The sequence below is a fragment of the Zootoca vivipara genome, chromosome 14 (genome assembly GCF_963506605.1).
Source record: "Zootoca vivipara chromosome 14, rZooViv1.1, whole genome shotgun sequence".
NCBI lineage: Eukaryota > Metazoa > Chordata > Lepidosauria > Squamata > Lacertidae > Zootoca > Zootoca vivipara.
The window spans coordinates 44,684,083-44,703,634 of record NC_083289.1 but is presented as its reverse complement, the minus strand read 5'-3'; the positions used below and the strand labels follow the sequence as shown (position 1 = coordinate 44,703,634).

Genomic DNA, 19,552 nt, shown 5'->3' with positions numbered 1-19,552 from the left:
AGTAGGCTCAGGAAATCATAAGTTCATCGAGTCGGAAGGGACCCCAAGGGTCATCTATTCTAGCCCAACCCCCTGCCATACAGGAATCTTTTTGCCCAAAGTGGGGCTCGAACCCACAACCCTGAAATTAAGAGTCTCGTGCTCTACAGACTGAGCCATCCCACTTACTATAAATTTGTTTGTCGCTTTTTCTTGCCCCAAGGCAACTCTGGTTGCACAAAAAGTCCCCAAGCAGCTAATGACATAAAAAAAATGCATTGTTGTTAATTATAACATTTTATTTACCTATAATATTGAGTACAGTTTCTAAAAACCTTGCCGTTGTTGAATTCTAGTATTCTAAAAACTGCTTTGAGGCTTGCTTGCTTGCTTGTTTTTTAACCATCAAGTGGCATATAATTCTTATGAAATAAATGAGTTATGAAACAGCGGAAGCATCTACTAAGAACTAGGCAGACGTAAGAGTTACCTGAAAGTCTACTTCAGAGGAATAATACTTTAGGAGAGATCAGGTTTAGGGTGGGGGCGTCTGTGAGTAATGTGCTGTTGTTTCTCGGCCGGAAAACTGCCCACGTTCCTAGAAATGTTCCTCTCTGTGCACAAAGGCAGAATCTGATTTTTATTTTTAGGTCAGGAGTGACTCTGATGACCCTGTTAAGCCAACAGATAAACACCAAATTGTTTGTAATACAAATGCAAAAAAGTACTGTAATAAAAATGTGGATAGCAGATGCCTTTGTGATAAATAGATTTTAAAGAGACATTCCTTCCTGGATAAGAGAAAGGAGGATTTTCCCTTCAAAGATGGTGGTTCAGCTGCAACACAGGCATAAGAGACGACAATGACGCTTTTTCTCTCTAAAACAGTTCTCCCAAATATTTTGAGGAACAGTAGGCGGAGTCTATTGGACATGGGGTAGAACCAAGAGTGAGAAACTGGTCAACGGAAGGCAGCTAGACACGAATTCTAGCACCTTCCGCTCAGATATTCCTTCCTGCCCTGAAATTTCAGATCAAATACAGAGGGTTGCATCCAATTAAGTTTTACTTAAGAGTAGGCCCACTGAAATAGATCATGTGCATTAATTTCAATGGGTCTTCTCTGGGTAAGACTAACACCGGAGACATCTCCAATACCTGGCAACCCTTTTGTGATTTCACACATTATAGTGGTGCCTCGCAAGACGAATTTAATTCGTTCCGTGAGTCAATTCGTTTTGCAAAAAAATTCGTCTTGCGAATCGCGGTTTCCCATAGGAAAGCATTGAAATTTCTTTTTTTTTTTGCCCATAGGAACACATTAATTAAATTTCAATGCATTCCTATGGGAAGCCGTGATTCGCAAGACGAATTTTTCGCAAAACAAATTCGTCTTGCGAGCCACCATCAGATCGCAAGACGCATTCGTCTTGTGAAAAATTCGTCTTGCAGGGCATTCGTCTTGCGAGGTACCACTGTACATGGACAAACCCGGTTTTCAGAACTCCAATGCAGGCACCCCTAAACTTCGGCCCTCCAGATGTTTTGGACTACAATTCCCATCTTCCCCAACCACTGGTCCTGTTAGCTAGGGATCATGGGAGTTGTAGGCCAAAACATCTGGAAGGCCGCAGTTTGGGGGTGCCTGCTCCAATGGGTACACACCCAAACAGGTCTGTCCATAGGGTGGACATAATGTCCATAGGGTGCCATCCTTTCAGGGCCTATGGGTACATTTGCAAACCAGAGGAGCTGCTGCGGGCCGAAACTCCCCTCTCGCCCCATCTGTGGCATCACCGAAATTGCCCCTGCACCGTGGTTGGGCTTTAAAAATGAGCCTTCTATTGGCTAAAGGCGGCCTCTTTCAAGCGCAATTTCAGCAGGGAATGGGGGCCCACGGAGAGAATAAAACTGTGGGCACTAAGACAAACATTTGTGGGCAGATGTGTGCCCACAAGTGCCACACTGGCAATCCACATTTCAGCCCCTCGCAAGGCTGTGTGTGTGTGTGTGTGTGTGTGTGTGTGTGCGCGCGCGCCCTGGGCAAACATAGAATCATGGAATTGCAGAATTGGAAGGCTCCCCGAGGGTCATCTAGTCCAACCCCCCCCACAATGCAGGAATCTCAACTTACACAGGCCTGCAAACTCCCTGCATTTGACTTAAGGAGCAGCATGCATCTCTCCGAGATATCGAAGGGGAAGCCGGGCGGCGGAAACAAAGGCTACCTCATTGTTTTTTAATAAATGAAATAATAACAGTGATAGAATAATGGCACCGGTGAAAAGGTTTTGTTTGTGTTCCACTGTAGCTGGGTAGCTATGGAACTTCTTCTGGAGAAGAGGGAGAGAGTTCCTCCTGGTGACAGCTCTCACCTATCCTGTTGACGCCAAACTCCCAAGCCCGGCCTCCCTCGCAGCAACCTGCGTCAGGAGCGAAACAAGAGCTCCTCTTTTGCAACATGAGCAAGCCAGCTGTCAGGAGGAGAGTGGAATCGGTAACCCTATGCCAGTGTGCTTGCGGGGGGTTTTGATTTTTTTCGGGGAGGGGGGGGAAGGAGGGCGGCCGGGAGGGAGGCAGAAAGAGAAGAGATTGGGCGGACTTGTTTGAAGTTAAGGCACGGGAGTGAAACACGACTCGGCGCAGGATCTGGGCTAGGAGGAGCATTTGTGCACTATTATCACCATCCGCCACAAATGTACGATTACTGCATCAAGGAAATACTGCAAATAAAAAAACTGTCTGTAGGGGCTCTTAAATGATGTACCTCTCTGCTCGGTGCAGGGTGGGGCGAGAGAGACATTTTAAGCAAGCGCTGTACAGCGTGGTTGCAAAAGTTAGACCCCTCCCTCTGCACCAAAGTCCCAATCAAAACTGGGACCTCTCTGCAGCTGAGTTTTAGGAAGGGTGAGGGGAGGTGTTGTTTGCTCCTAAGACGGATAAACCTCCCTCTTCTGCCCAGCTATTAAAGCTGGCAAATGCATCCACTCCTTTAAGGACAGATTCGAACACTCAATCCCTGACATGGTACTCAATAGATTTCCAGCTTGCTTTTGGAGGTAACTAGCCCCTCGTAAAGCAGATTACAGCATACTTTTAAAAGCAGAATGAATAAACAAACCATAAATAAATAGTTAAGGTGGCAGCAGCAGAGAAAACCTCTGTTAAAAAGAACGGGGCTTTGAAACTAACCACATGCAAAAACGGAGGCCATACATTCTTCCAAAGAGAATGTGGAGTCACCACAGAAGAGGCTCTGTCCTTGGTACTCACTAATCTCACAGCTTTCACCAGTAGATTACAGAGCCTCAAATGCTGAATATAAAGCTTGAGCAGGCTCATCATCACCTGAGGTCATTTGCCCCATTCATGAGAAGTCGAGATGGCAGCAATACAAGAACGGGCCTTTTCTGCTGTGGCTCCCCATTTGTGGAATGCTCTCTCCAGGGAGGCTCGCTTGGCCCCTTTCGTTACATATCTTTAGGCGCCAGGCGAAAACATTCCTCTTCTCCCAGGCCTTTGCTTAAACAAACAATCTATGGCCTTTTAAACTGCAGAGGGGAAAGTGTTAGAAACTCGTCGCCAAACGGCAGTGAACCATGCACTCCTTGGAGAAAAAGGTGGGATATAAATACAATAACCTCTACTTGCTTACCTGTGTAAGAAAGCTGGAAAGAGCCAGCCAGACGGAGATGTCGGTCGCCAACCTGGCATCCCAGACATCTCCATGTGCTCACAATTGGACCAGCACCAGTCAAAAAACGCGCCTGGCACCTGGCTAATTTCGAACATTGGGAAGGGGTGTTGTTTTGCTCGTTACTATGTTATGTATTTTTGCATTTTTATATTGTAAACCACCCTGTGATGTAGAAATTTAATAAATACATACAGTATATAAATCCTGCTGACCAAGTCGAGCGTTTCTGTTACCTGCTGGGAACAGAATGCAGTCAATGCAGAATTAAACCCCGCCCTCCCATCCATAGGCTGATGTCACTGCTGACATCAGCTGATGGGCAGGTGGCCATGGATGGGGAAGGCCTGGCAGGCCGAATTGGACCCCATTTTAGGCCCATGAGTTGCAAGCTCCATACACTGTATTAAGGGAAATTGCATGCATGCATGCATGTATATTATATATATGACAAGCTTGCATACTTAAATGTACAGTGGTACCTCGGTTTATGAACACAATTGGTTCTGGAAGTCTGTTCATAAACTGAAGCAAACTTTCCCATTGAAAGTAATGGAAAGTGGATAAATCTGTTCCAGACGGGTCCGCGGAGTACTCAACCTGAAGTGTACTTAACCCGGAGCATGGGTGTAATTGGTTCCGGAAGTCTGTTCATAAACTGAAGCGTTCATAAACTGAAGCGAACTTTCCCATTGAAAGTAATGGAAAGTGAATTAATCCGTTCCAGATGGGTCCGCGGCGTTCGTAAACCGAAAATTCATAAACCGAGGTGTTCATAAACCGAGGTTCCACTGTATATATCTGGATAAATTTGAGACTAAAACGCTGGTGAATTTTCATTAGGACTTTAAAAAAAAAAATCACTTATTGCGGAGAACTGAACTTATGGAACAAATGCAATAGTAACAACATAATGGAATAGAAAAGAACACTGTCTCATTGCTTCCCAAGGGCCGGTAGGAAAACTGGTCATCAATTACCTGATCAAAGAGAAATCAAAGTTTCAGTGTGGCTGCAGAAACTTGTTCATACAGTATCTCTCTCTCTCCCCCCCCTCCTAACTATCATTTCGAAATGAATCAGTCTAGGAAACAATAGGGCACCCAGTTGCTTTACCTTCAAATGAGCAGAGAGTTTCGTCATCGCTGAAAAATGCCCCAATTACGTTACGTTAAGTTAAACCATATACATTGAGTGAGGCTTGTGGGGAAAGGGGGTGGGGGGTGGGGAGGAGGATCGTGGCTGAGTTAACCGCAAAATTCTTGCATTATGAGGCTGTGCCTCTTCAGCCCCTCTATAATGGGACCCAGATGGGCTGCAGAGGCACAGATCTCCATATACAGAGAGAGGCGCCGAGGTTTGCTCTGCAGAAAGCCTAAGAAGTGGATAGCAACCTTCCCCGCAAGGCTGGCTCCATCGAACCATTTCTGCTGATTGGGTTTTAGAGCTGTGATCTCATAAGCCCCTAGAGAAAAGGGGCGGGGGAGACTTTTTAAAATATATATTAAAAAATCCAACTCAGCAAAAAAATTCCAGCTCATGCAAGACTCAGGCACACAAGCTGATCTGGCACTAAACCCGAGATCCAGCGGACTTGCAAGGCCGTGGGCACAGCAGATTCACCAGCTAGAGGAAGAGAAACCCGGAAGGGGCTGGTTGGGAAGCAGCAATTGAGCCTTAGGGGTATGGAGAACCAGTAGAGAGGAGGGTTTTTGAGACAGACTGTAGGTGTGTGGAAAGGAATTGCACACTCACGGCAAGCTCTCTCTCACATACAATGCAAAGAAGCATCACAGGCAGAAACAGGGGTGTGGCCAAGAGGCAGGCCCATGACACAAATTTACATATGCTAATGTCTACGAAGAGATGCTAATTTAAAATCCAATCACAGCAAATTAAGGTGCACAAGCTCTCTGCTTTGCAGCACGGTCACAAACCCCAAAAGCAAATAATTATATCTCTTTTGGTTATGTTTTTAAAAGTTGCAGAGGGGAGAGAAGGGAGTGGAGATATGGGCCCCAGATCGGAAAAACCTCGGGGCTTGAGTCATTCTCCCTGGGCAGAAGGATTCAGATTATCCTCCTGACCGCCAACATGCACTATTTTTCAGCTTGCAGGGAGAAGGAATGTGAGGAGGCAAATATTTCCAACCTGCTCTGCATTTGTCACAATCAGTGCCGTTTCCCTTTGGCTGCAGTTCGGCTTCCTCCAAAACCAACATAATTAACATTGGGTAAATGCAACTTTGCATGCCTTCACTCAGTAGAGGGCAGGGTCGAGTATAACGGATAGAGAAATTACACTTTGATGTTTCCCGGTAAGCCCCCCCAAGCTCTGCCCCTTCCCTCTTCCGCACTCTATCTCCCCCCCTCTCCCTCCTGCATGAGACAACCATGAGAAACTAGCTGCACTGTGTAGGTTAGAATTTGATGCCATCCTTGTAAATACAAAGAAACTCGGTAAAGAACACCTGTACTTTACCAGTGGGACCTTGATGCAATTCATTTACACTTCTTAAGCAATGGTAATATGGTAAAGGTAAAGGGACCCCTGACCATTAGGTCCAGTCGTGACCGACTCTGGGGTTGCGCGCTCATCTCGCATTATTGGCCGAGGGAGCCGGCGTATAACTTCCAGGTCATGTGGCCAGCATGACAAAGCTGCTTCTGGCAACCAGAGCAGCACATGGAAACGCCGTTTACCTTCCCGCTGGAGCGGTACCTATTTATCTACTTGCATTTTGACGTGCTTTCGAACTGCTAGGTTGGCAGGAGCGCCACCTGGGTCCCCTAATAAACAATGTAAAGGTAAAGGGTAAAGGGACCCCTGACCATTAGGTCCAGTCGTGACCGACTCTGGGGTTGCAGTGCTCATCTCGCATTATTGGCTGAGGGAGCCGGCGTATAACTTCCAGGTCATGTGGCCAGCATGACAAAGCCGCTTCTGGCGAACCAGAGCAGCACATGGAAACGCCGTTTACCTTCCCGCTGTAGCGGTTCCTATTTATCTACTTGCATTTTTGATGTGCTTTCGAACTGCTAAGTTGGCAGGAGCTGGGACCAAGCAACGGGAGCTCACCCCGTCACAGGGATTCGAACCACCGACCTTCTGATCGGCAAGCCCTAGGCTCAGTGGTTTAGCCCACAGCGCCACCTGGGTCCCTTAAGCAATGGTAGTGAGGCACAAATGAGACAAAATGGCAGAGGGACTGGGCAGATCCAGCTTCCAAACTGTTAAAACTCTCCTATAAACGAACTGATTTTATTACTTTGCCCTCGCTGGATTCAACGTGCTGCCTTACTGCAGGGCAGATTCAAGGGTAAACCATATGCAGAACGAGTCTGCCCCTCCGGCTTGATGGAGGTAGAAACTGTCTCTCATGTCTTGTTATGCTGTCGTTTCTACAGGGATATACGTTTGGTACTTATCATCCCTGCTATATAAAAATCTCCAAATGGGTCTGAACTTCAATGTCTAAAATCCCTGGTAAAGAACAAGGATCCAGAGATCACGCTAAGGGTGGCTTTTCTTCCTTAAGTTCTCAAAAGTTCTTAACCTAGCTCAAGGTTGTCGTCTCAACTAGCCAGAGATTTAACTGAGAATCCGTCCATCAGTTGAAAAATAAGACTTCGGAGCCACCTTGCCCCAAAATGGCAACTACATTCCGTTTTGGCGACTGCAACCTTGGTTTAAGGAGCCATTTGGCGCCTAACTTATGTATCTGAGTTTCCAAGACTGCTTGTGGGGAGTTTGACAGGGGTGGGAACAGTTCCAGCGACTCCGTAGCTCTTGCTTCCCACTGGCTTTTTACACTTTTTTTTTTTGGCACAGACTGTCCACATTCTTGTGCTCTGCAGGTCAGCTCTGAAATATGCAGTGCCTTGAGACCCCGTCAGCCAGCAGCAGCGTGGCTGGCCTCGAAGTCAGAAAGCGGGCTGCACACTCAACTCTTCCTGCAAGGGAAGAGATTCTCAGAACGAGGAGGAGCGACTGGAAGAGAGGCCAGCATGACTCAGCGCCTTGCCGACAAGCCTGGAGCTCGGCCAGAGCTCACTTCTAGGGCAGGGGGCCTTTGCAAGCTCTGTGTCTCAAGGTAGCACAAGGAGAAACGCTGGAGGCAGAAAATGAAAATGCACCCCTTCGACACCGTCGCACCTCTTGCCCAGCTCAGTGTACAATAGACCAGGGACTCAACCATAGCAGGGGGCCATGCAACCTCTGCTTAAAAGCCTCCAGTGAAGGAGAGCCCCTTTGTTTTTGCATGTTGTTCTCCACTAACAATTGCATTCTTGTGCATATATTTTTATGCAACTTCTACACCAATAAGTGCGTTCTTGTGCTCAGCACGTGGCTGGAATGCTGCATGCAAAATTCAGAGACGTGCAAATCTCAAAGAACCGCTGTGCTTCAGTTGTTTTCAGGAAGGGCAAATAAGGTAAGGCTCACCTTTAAATGCAAACTGATTCCAATTTGTTCCTGCATCCCAACTGATCACTACAACCTCAAAGATTTGAAGGCATCCCTGAACATCTGAAGGCAGCCCTGTTCAGGGAGGCTTTTAATGTTTAATAGATTACTGTATTTTATTTTTCTGTTGGAAGCCGCCCAGAGTGGCTGGGGAAACCCAGCCAGATAGGCGGGGTATAAATAAATTATTATTATTATTATTATTATTATTATTATTATTATTATTATTTCTGCCTAAGGCAATCTAAGGCAATCTAGTTTTTTTAAAATGGGATGGAGGAAAAAAAGGATTTTTTTTTAAGCATCATTTTAACTGAGATGGAAGTTTCCAAGATTACATGGAAATCAAGCTGTGCAGGTTTACCCCCCTCAACTACCCACAGTTATGACTAAGGAAATAAAAAGTCATTCAGTTCTATGGAAATTGAATTTCCCCACGGCAGGCTAGTCCCAGGCACAAAAGCACCCCATCCCTTGCCAGCTCAAGATCTCCAAGGCTGTAAACCAACCCTCCTGGAACCAGCAGGTCAGGACTTTCAAGGCAGAGAGGTCTGGGCCCCCACTCAGCAGAATGGGCAGGAAGGCCCCCCAAACAGAGCAGGGCTGCCTTGCCCCATTTTGAAGTGAGTGAAGGAATATACTATCCAGAGCAAGGGTGTGTGTGACACATTGCACCCATTCAACGCTGCCTAAAAGTACCTACTAATTGCTGCTGCTGCTTCTTTGGCGATCACTCGTAGCCAACTAAGATTGTCTTCCATAAACACGGTTCTAATAATGAGTCTGTAAGTGACTGTGGAGGCCAATTCTGGATCCACACGTCCTTCCACAGTGGGGACATAGGTTTCCGGGCGGGAGTTGATCACGGTGTGGATTTGCCAAGCGTGCCTTCCTCTTAGCACGTTTCTCCCTTGCGTCCTGAGTTCGAGTGTCTTCAAAGCCCATAACACCTTTGGTAAAGGCTTTTCTCCAACTGGAGTGCTCGCAGGCAAGTGTTTCCCAATTGTGTGTTTTTTAAAGATTTGCCTTGAAAGAGTCTTTAAACCTCTTTTGTTGACCACCAGCATTACACTTTCCATTTTTAAGTTCGGAATAGAGTAGTTGCTTTGGAAGACGATAATCAGGCATCTGCACAACATGACCAGTCCAACAAAGTTGATGTTGAAGAATCAACCTAAAAATTGCACCCAAGTCGTCGCTGCCACACATTTGCCTTCCGGTAACATTTGGAAGAACAGCATATCACACACCTACATGTCTGCCTTTCCTCTAGCTACAATTTGCCATGATATCCAAATGTACACATTTCTATTATTTTATTTTTTAAAAATACGTTTCCACCCGTTTTGTTTTATATATAAAAGTAGTCAGAGCAGCGTACAAAACAAAATTTTGTTTATTACATTTATAAACTGTCTTTATCTTCCAAGGACCTCAAGGTGGTCATTTTCTTCCCAATTTTATCCTTACAACTACCTTGTGAGGTAGGTTAGGCTGAGAGATTGTGACTGGCCCAAGGCCACTCGGTGAATTCCATGGCCAAGTAGGGATTTGAACCCAGCTCTCCCAGGCCCTAGTCCAACAGTTTAACCACTGGCTCTCCCCATACACTCAGATCAAAAGCTTGATATATAAAGCTCTTAACCGCTTAGGGCCAGTTTATTGTGGAATTGCCTTTCCCCCTATATGCCCACTTGACCGCTTCAGTAAGCAGAAGTCGCCCTGTTACACATACGATCCACATTTGTGAGAAACTGATCTTTTAACTGTGGTAGCAGCTACACTTTGGAACTCTTTGCCGATTGATAACAGGCACATTTGCTGTATTCTTTACAGCACCTGCTTAAAACTATTTTGTTTAGGCAAAACAAAATAAAAAAATCCTTCCAGTAAGTAGCACCTTAGAGACCAACTAAGTTTGTCATAAGTATGAGCTTTCGTGAAGAAGTGTGCATGCACACGAAAGCTCATACTTATGACAAACTTAGTTGGTCTCTAAGGTGCTACTGGAAGGATTTTTTTTATTTTGTTTTGACTACATCAGACCAACACGGCTACCTACCTGTAACTTGTTTAGGCAAGCCTATCTGGACATACAGATGTTGACGTGTTCTTTTTAGGTTACTGCCTATTGTAATTACTTTTTAAAGCAATTGTAAGCATTTCAACTGTTATTGATAATCTGAATATTTCTTGCCAGGACTGTTTTACTGCAATCATAAATACTGGGGGTCCTGCCTAGGGTTGCCAGACTCAATAGTGGACAGGACTTCTGTGCCTTTAATTGCCCTGCTCTCTTTTGAGTCTGGAAACCTTAAAGAGAAACCAGCAGACCCTTTGCTTGGAAATTAAACAAAGGGTCTGCTGGTTTCTCTTTTAAGGTTTCCATACTCAAAAGAGAGCAGGGCAATTAAAGGCACAGAAGTCCTGTCCTCTATTGAGTCTGGCAACCCTAGTCCTGCCCCACGCCCGCCCACGCCCCTCTCCTGCCAGCTTAGGTATAGCAGGTAGACAGAGAAGGAGGATGCGGCTGATGCTCTAAATTCTGCAGTCTCCCCAAGGAAGTCTGTCTTGCCTGTCATCATAGACATTTTACGCAGCCAATTAAAACCTGGTTTTCAGGATGCCTTAGGGGAGGTTGGTATTGATGTGCTGCAGTAATTTTGCTGCATCAGCAAGAACATGGGTAGACAAACTAAGGCCCGGGGGCCGGATGCAGCCCAATCACCTTCTTAATCTGGCCCGCGGACGGTCCAGGAATCAGGCGTGTTTTTACATAAGTAGAATGTGTGCTTTAATCTAAAATGTACCTCTGGGGGCAACTTACCTTCCAAGTCCCGGACTGCAGAATCCGGGACCGGCAGCCGTGTGACACCAGAAGTTGCGTCGACGTAACTTCCGGTGTCGCTTTGCCCTTCTATGGGCACCAAAAATGGCCGCCGCCAGCTTCGAAAGTCGCTTGTACGCATGTCAGGAAGGGCGTCGACGCAACTTCCGGTGTCGCTCCGCCCATCTATGGACACCAAAAATGGCCGACACCGGAAGTCACGTCTATGCACTTCCGGACATGTGTAGGTGCGACTTTTGAAGCCGGCGGCGGCCATTTTTGGTGCCCATAGAAGGGCAAATCTCTGGCAGAAGAAAATAACGGAGAAAAATGGGAGACGAAGTGATATGGGAGACCACCGGGAAAAGGTAAGTAAAAACGGGGGTTTCCTGGGGAAAACGGGGTACTTGGCAGCTATGGGTCCGGGGGCATAGGAATTCGTTCATTTCCCCCCCCCCCAAAAAATATAGCCCAGCGCCCCACAAGGTCTGAGGGACAGTGGACCGGCCCCCTGCTGAAAAAGTCTGCTGACCCCTGATCAAGAACATAGGATGCTGCTTTTTATACCACAGGGGTGTGGAACCTGTGCCCCCCCCATATATTGCTGAAGCACAGTTCCCACCATCCCTGGCTACTGGTCTTGCTGGTCGAAGCTGATGCAAAGTTGGAGGGCCACAGGGTTCCTGACCTAACTTATGCCGAGTCAGACTGGTGGCTTATCTTCCTCAGTAGCATTCAAGATTTCTCCAGGGGTCTCAGGCAACTGCCTTTCCCAACCCTTATCTAGGGATATGTTTTGCATCCCAAGCTTGTGCTCTCAACTCACTACCATTAAGCATCATGCTCAATGTGCAGGCCTGCTAGACCTGCAGCTTACACCCACCAGGAGCGATGCCTCAACGGCTTCCACATGCGTTGCATCGGGAGCAGGGTAGATAAAAATCAATGATTTAAAAAAATTAATAAAAAAAACAGATTTTTTTTAAAAAATCAGATTTTTAAAATAAAATGCTTTTGGAGGAAAACTCTTTCTAAAGATAAGTTTTCTATTTAAGTTACATTATAGTCCAAAAGCTATTCATCAGAAAATAAGGATTTGTTTTAAGTTTTTCATGTGTGCTAAAACTCATGTGTGTTTAAAAAAAATCGTTTAACCACATCAGTTTACAAACAGGGATACATATGCTATAATGTTATTGTTTTAGTTAAATAAATTGTTTAAATTGTTAGTAAGGAAATGATCGTTTTTCTCCTTCCAATAAAGTACAGCAGAAATGTCTGTCCAAATAGAAACAGTTAATTATGAAATTAATGTGAAGTTTAATAAGTTAACTGTCTATGTATTTCTAGTAGTATAACTGATATAACTGTAAAAACTACAGTACTCTGAAAATTTATTATTCCAAAAATGAAACCTTCCTCTGGTTGTAAATATTAAGATTATACCAGCAAGAATGAGTCTTTCTGTAAAAAAAAAAAAAAAAGAATTTAATCGAGTCTTACTGACTAGTGATTTAAATTGATTTGATTTAAATCAAATCCACCCTGGTCAGGAGGATTTTGGGCATCACATGGCAGGACAGAATCTCAAACAAAGACGTGCTCTCGCAACCCCATGTTCCCAGCATGCTCGCACTCCTGTTTCCGCGATGTCTGCGCTGGCTTGGTCATGCCCACAGAATGGAAGATGGCATGATCCCCAAGGATGTGCTCTATGGGGAACTAGTTTCAGGCACCGGGGCCCATTGCCAGATCCACTCTCTGTGTTACAAAGATGTCTGCAAACATGACACGAAGGCTGGCAATACCAACACCAACATGTCCAGAGGAGGGCAACCAAAATGGTCAAAGACCTGGAAACGATGCCTTATGAGGATTGGCTTAGGGAGCTGGAGAAAAGGTTAGCCTGGAGAAGAGAAGGTTAAGGGGTGATATGATAGCCATGTTCAAATATATAAAAGGATGTCATATAGAGGAGGGAGAAAGGTTGTTTCCTGCTGCTCCAGAGAAGCGGACACGGAGCAATGGATTCAAGCTACAAGAAAGAAGATTCCACCTAAACATTAGGAAGAACTTCCTGACAGTAAGAGCTGTTTGGCAGTGGAATTTGCTGCCAAGGAGTGTGGTGGAGTCTCCTTCTTTGGAGGTCTTTAAGCAGAGGCTTGGCGGCCATCTGTCAGGAATGCTTTGATGGTGTTTCCTGCTTGGCAGGGGGTTGGATTGGATGGCCCTTGTGGTCTCTTTTAACTCTATGATTCTATTCTATGATTCTATGAACCCTGCCATGTGGGAATCCCTCGCGGACGACAGCAGTGCCTGGAGACAGGCAGTCAAGTCGTGTGGACCAGAGGAAGAATGACCTCTGGGAGGAGCACAGAGAGACGAAACACCATGGTGCATCTGTAGCAACAAAACTGGGCGCCTTCATCTTCCCAGCTGCAACAAAACACGTCTCTCCTGTATCGGTCTCTATGGCCACAGCAGGTGCTGCAACTCTCCAACAGTTTAACTTTACTCCCAAAAGGCGCAAACCTCCGTTGTCTCCCGAGACAGAAGGATGCCAGGCAAAGCTTGTGCTCTATTGCATTCCCTAAGATTTTTATTTATGGTTGCTGGGTTTTAAAATGTTTTGCTGTTAATTGATTTGGGCTCTTGAATGGAAAAAAGTAGAATTATTTTTTAAAAATACATTAGGAAGTAAAAATAAAAATATACAAAGGACCCCCCAAAAAAACCACCTTTTAAAAACCCCACTTTGTCATGAAGTGTTTTTTTTTTATTTCTGTTCTTGTTTATTTCATTTCTATGGCACCTTTCATCCAAGGATCACAGGGCTGTTTACAATATAAAAACACAAAAAATAACGCACACAGCATGGTAACAGAAACACTAACAAGGATCATTGGGTGACCTTGAGCTGTCACTCTCAGCCTGACCGACCTCGCAGGGCTCTTGTGAAGATAAAGTTATGGTGGGGGAAAGGACCGATCGCACTGTCCTGAGCAGGTGGCATTAAAAAAAAAAGGAATAATTGGAATGGCCAGTACAGAATACAACAGCAGAAACAGCAGCCAACAAGTCAACTCAAAGGCTATTTGGAAAAGGTCTTGATCTGTCTTTGAAAGGACTAAAGGGGAGCACTCATACCAACATCCTTAAGGACTAGTATCTTGTTTCCTGGGCTTAACAGCATGCTTCCTTTAACCATTATTTTAAACCCACAGGTGTTTTGTGTGGTTTTTGAGCATATTTTGAGCCTGAACCACCATAGAAGATTGAATTCAGGAAATCTTGAACTGCCCCAACATTCCTTTGCTTGTGTAAGAGAAACGCAGAATAAATAAAGGGGGGGATCATACAATTCTCCAGGGAGGAACTCAAGAACAGCACAAACAAGAAGGGTGGCAGTAGTCAGCATCTGAAGATGAAAGAGAGAGAGAAGCATTCCTCAGCTTCTTCCCCTTCAATTGTTACCAGCACAATTCAAGGAAAGGACGTTAAGAACGAAAACCCAACTTCTAACTAAAGCCTTGTCCATCCCACCTAAAAAAGCTGAGCGAAATGTTGATTTTCTTGCAGATAAGGCGTGTAGCAGGCCTAGGTTCAAACACACCTGGAAAGTCTGTGGTTCCAGACATTACGGAATGAATTGGAGACAGGGAGGAGAGGAAGCACATGTCCTCTCGTGCTTCCTGTTCCCTTCATTCCTCAGTACAGTATATCCGACACGGGCATTCTCCATGTGTTAGGAACAGGTTTGCACACCAGGGATGGGGAAGCTGCAGCCCTCCAGATGTTGCTACACTGCAGTTCCCATCAGCCCCGTTCAGCATCACTAATGATCCAGAATAGAATAGAATAGAATAGAATAGAACAGAATAGAATAGAAATTTATTGGCCAAGTACAGTACAGTACAGAGGTACCTCGACTTACGAAGGCGATCCGTTCCGCGGCGCTCTTCGTAAGTCAAATTCTTCGATTGCCGAAGCGCCCGTTTTGCGCATGCGCGAAGTGCGATTTTGTGCTTCTGCGCATGCGCCCACCACGCGTGCCACTTCTGCGCAGGCGCAGAACGCACGCGGGGCAAAAAAACTTCTGGGTTTGCCGACTTCAGAAGTCGAAACCTTCGGAAGTCGAATCATTCGGATGTCGAGGTTCCCAGGCCCATCCTAGCCATAGAGGCTAGTGGTGCGGAGAAGCACAGCGCCGGGCGCTGGAAGGGCGCCAAGTGAGTGCAGGGTTCCGGCGATCTGGCCAGGACTGCGCTCCACGAGATGAGAGGCTGTGCCGCATCTCTCTCCTTCTCCGAGGACTCCGCGCTGTGCATCCTTCTCGTTTCCCCAGCTCTGGGTTCAGCTCAGTCGAGGCGAAGCTTGACTGAGCGGAACCCAGCACTGGGGAAACAAGGAGGAGGCACAGCGCGGAGTCCTTGGAGGTGGCCTCCCGCTGCTGCCACGGTCCGCTTGGCACTTCCGGGTCCTTGGAGGGACGCGCTGGAGGGACCTTAGCGCCAGGTGCTGGATGGGCTTAAGACGGCCCTGGAGGTACCACTGTACTTGGAATTTTGTTTCGGCTACATTGCAATGTAAAAGTACTTTATACAAAGTGTGCAAAGCACTATTTCCCGATCACCAGCGGAGTGGCTTCAGAACAGGTTGGGGTAGTTGTTGGTGCCTCTGGCGCCGACTGAATGGCACTAGTTGATAATGCTTGACTTTTGAACCTGCTATAAAACTGATTCATGTCATTTACCAATTTTTTGACTCTCTGGAGCAGAAGATGTTCTCTTATATTCAGTAATGTTCTGAAAATTCTTCCAAAGAGAATTGAGTCTGAATCATAGGTTCGTTTTGCCACTTTAATCTCCTTCGTCAACCTAGCTTGGTTGTACAAAGATCTGTCTCCTTTTCTGTAAGCCTCCTCTTTAGCATATTGGAGTTCCTTGAGTTTTCTTGATTAATAAGGTGCAGTTCATCCATTTTACTGGCAAGTGAGCAAAGACTTGAGAGGTGAATAGATGGTAAAGCCGATCTCATTCCTCGCCTTCATAGCTTAATCAAAGCGCCAGCACGCCTCCCTCTTTGACGCTGTCTCCAGATCCTGCAAGGAGCTACAACTCCTCCATCCAAAATGTCTTCACAATTTTCCTCTAAGGTTGGAGCGTAAGTACACGAAAAGGCTTCTCTGATGTTTAAAATCTCATCCCTGACAGCAGGAGACAGGCATTGTACTAGTGACCCGTTTGCGAGTTTTCCACTAGAGTAAACAAAGATGACTGGAGGGCCACAGATGATGGGAGATGCAGTCCACAGGCACCCAACAGAAGCCCAAGAGGCAGGCTCTTGCTGTGTGTTGTCCCCACACACATTACATCGTGTCCGAAACCACTTGTACATTTTTATTTTTAAAGCAGGGTCCGTATGGTGCAGTGGTTAGAGCAGGCATCCCCAAACTTCGGCCCTCCAGATCTTTTGGGCTACAATTCCCATCTTCCCCGACCACTGGTCCTGTTAGCTAGGGATCATGGGAGTTGTAGGCCAAAACATCTGGAGGGCCGCAGTTTGGGGATGCCTGGGTTAGAGTGTTGTAGGACCTGAGAGAACAAGGTCCAAACCCACCCACCCCTCTGAAGCCCACGGGGTGACCATGGGCCCATCACAGTCCCTTAGCCTAGCCTGCCTTGCAGGACTGCTAAGAGGATGAAATGAAGAGGGGAGAATCCTACAAACTGCGGCTCGCTCCTTGACAGAAAGGTGGGATATAAATGTAAATACAGTGGTACCTCGGTTTATGAACACAATTGGTTCCGGAAGTCTGTTCATAAACTGAAGCGAACTTTCCCATTGAAAGTAATGGAAAGTGGATTGATCTGTTCCAGACGGTCCGCAGAGTACTTAAACTGAAGCGTTCATAAACGGAAGCAAACTTTCCCATTGAAAGTAATGGAAAGTGAATGAATCCGTTCCAAATGGGTCCGCGACGTTCGTAATCTGAAAATTCGTAAACCGAGGTGTTCATAAACCGAGGTTCCACTGTAAGTGAATACTCTTGAATTTTCTGTGCCTGTAACTGCTTGTATTGAGGGCTGCACTATGTCGCATTGGCCAACATGCCCCATTGTAGCCTTAGCCCTCCCCATAAAATTTCCCCCAATCTAGTTTTCGGGCTTGGCCTTGCTTAACAAAAGCACCAATAATCAGAAGCAGTGAAAGAAAATTAAAGAGAATCACACCGGTGAGAAAGTTGCAAGTGCAATAACTTTCAGCCAAACGCTTGCGGATTTTACAGGCTGGAGCACACTTTCAGCCTCGAAAAAGGAAATGAAACAAAAATAACACTCCTGCCCCCCTCCCTTGTCAATGCTGCCAGGAAGATAAGAGAGGAGCTGCAGTTATGATCCCATTCACAACTGAGCCACCCACACAAAAAGCTCTTTCCACAGCAGCCTCCTCTCTTTATATACTGTTGCTTTATTTGGCGTCTGCGAAACGGCAGCCAATAAGGGAGGGGAGTCAACAGGAAGTGTTGTTAGCTGACCGAGTTTGAATTAAATGGGCAACGCCAGGTGGAAAATGAAACATTTCACCAAAAGAAAAGGAGAAGGGATACTTATTTTAAAAAGAAAAGCATGCTTCCGACACTGTTTTAAAAATAAACCCCAAGTCACTATGTGGAGCTCTTGAACAAATGCACTCCAGAAATGCAAGTCTGTAACTAGCTAGCAAGGCAGCCTGCTCTACGCGAGAGAGAACTCTGCATGTGTGTCATGTTCAAAAGCTTTCCAGGAACTGCAGAGCATTGGGGACATTCATGGGAGGTTGAAACAATCAGTGGCGGCTTGGCTAGTCAGGTTAGCCGCCTTGTATTGTGCTCTGCTTTAAACCACAGAGCCTAGGGCTTGCTGATCAGAAGGCCGGCAGTTTGAATCCCCACAACAGGGTGAGCTCCCGTTGTTCGGTCCCTGCTCCTGCCAACCTAGCACTTCGAAAGCACAAAGTGCAAGTAGATAAATAGGTACCGCTCTGGCGGGAAGGTAAACAGCGTTTCCCTGCGCTGCTCTAGTTCGCCAGAAGCGGCTTAGTCATGCTGGCCACATGACCTGGAAGCTGTACGCCGGCTCCCTCAGCCAGTAAAGCAAGATGAGTGCCGCAACCCCAGAGTCGTCCGCGACTGGACCTAACGGTCATGAGTCCCTTTACCTTTTAAGTTTGTTATTGGTATGAGCTTTCGTGTGCATGCACCTTCAGATATCTGAAAGATTCACACGAAAGCTCATACCAATAAAAAAAAAACTTAGGTGGTCTCTAAGGTGCTACTGGAAGGAATTTTTTTATTTTGAAACATTCCAGTGTCGTATATCATGCAGTGGTTTGACTTGACCGCCAGAGGCACACTCCATTTTCTCTCAAGACAGACGGATGCCAACAGTAATAATATTCTAATAATTTATTATTTCTACCCCGCCCATCTGGCTGGGTTTTCCCAGCCACTCTGGGCGGCTTCCAACAGAAAAGTAAAATACAATAATCTATTAAACATTAAAAGCCTCCCTAAACAGGGCTGCCTTCAGATGTCTTCTAAAAATCTGGTAGTGGTACCTCTACTTACAAATAACTCTACTTACGAATGTTTCTACTTACGAATGGAGCTCCGTCCATCATCTTGGATGCGGTGTAGATAGGATTGCTTCTACTTACAATTTTTATCCCAATGCATTCCTATGGGATTCGACTTACAAATTTTTTCGACTTACAAATGTGCGCTCGGAAGGCATTAAATTCGTAAGTAGAGGTACCACTGTAGTTGTTTTTCTCTGACATCTGATGGGAGGGCATTCCACAGGGCGGGTGCCACCACCGAGAAGGCCCTCTGCCTGGTTCCCTGCAACTTGGCTTCTTGCAACAAAGTACACTATAATATCAAAATGATTATTATGCTATCTATTATGCTTTGTATTTTGCTTTTATTATTTAAATGATGTACACCACACTAGGATCTTTTGATTGGTGAAGATCAGTATATAAATCAATTTATTATTATTATTAAATGTTCTTATTTGCAGAATATGTAGCTGCTTTGTTTTATGATTTCTGGATGTCCCAGCTGCCATAGCTACAAGCCAGAATGGCTGGATCCTGTCATAGAATTGTAGGGACTCTGAGGATCAGTCCAGCCCCCTGCAATGCAGGAATATGCAGTTGTCCCAAACGGGGATCAAACCTGCAGCCTTGGCATTATCAGCCCCACGCTCTAACCAACTGAGCTATCAGACAGTCTGCCTCTGAATACCAGCTGCTGGGAATTACAAGTGTTCCACTCAGGTCTTGCTGGCAAGCAACTGGCTGCACCCTGTGATAAAAGATGCTGGACTCGATGGGCCTTTGACCTCATCCAGCAGGACCCTACTTACCGTATTTTTCGCTCCATAAGACGCAAATTTTTTTCCCTCCCCAAAAGGAAGGGGGAAAGTCCATGCGTCCTATGGAGCGAATGCGAGAGCCAGAGCCCACACCGGAGCCAGAGCCGCGTGCAGTGGGAAACCGGCTCTTGGCTGCTTCCGTGACAGCGAACGAGGTGAGAGGAG

The 19,552-nt window shown here is 46.0% G+C and overlaps 1 protein-coding gene across 1 annotated transcript in view; it reads right to left on the bottom strand.

Annotated features, from left to right (window-relative positions):
• MAP2K3 (mitogen-activated protein kinase kinase 3) overlaps window positions 1-19,552 on the bottom strand; it is a 62,923-nt gene that overhangs the window by 29,091 nt on the left and 14,280 nt on the right. The window lies entirely within an intron of this gene.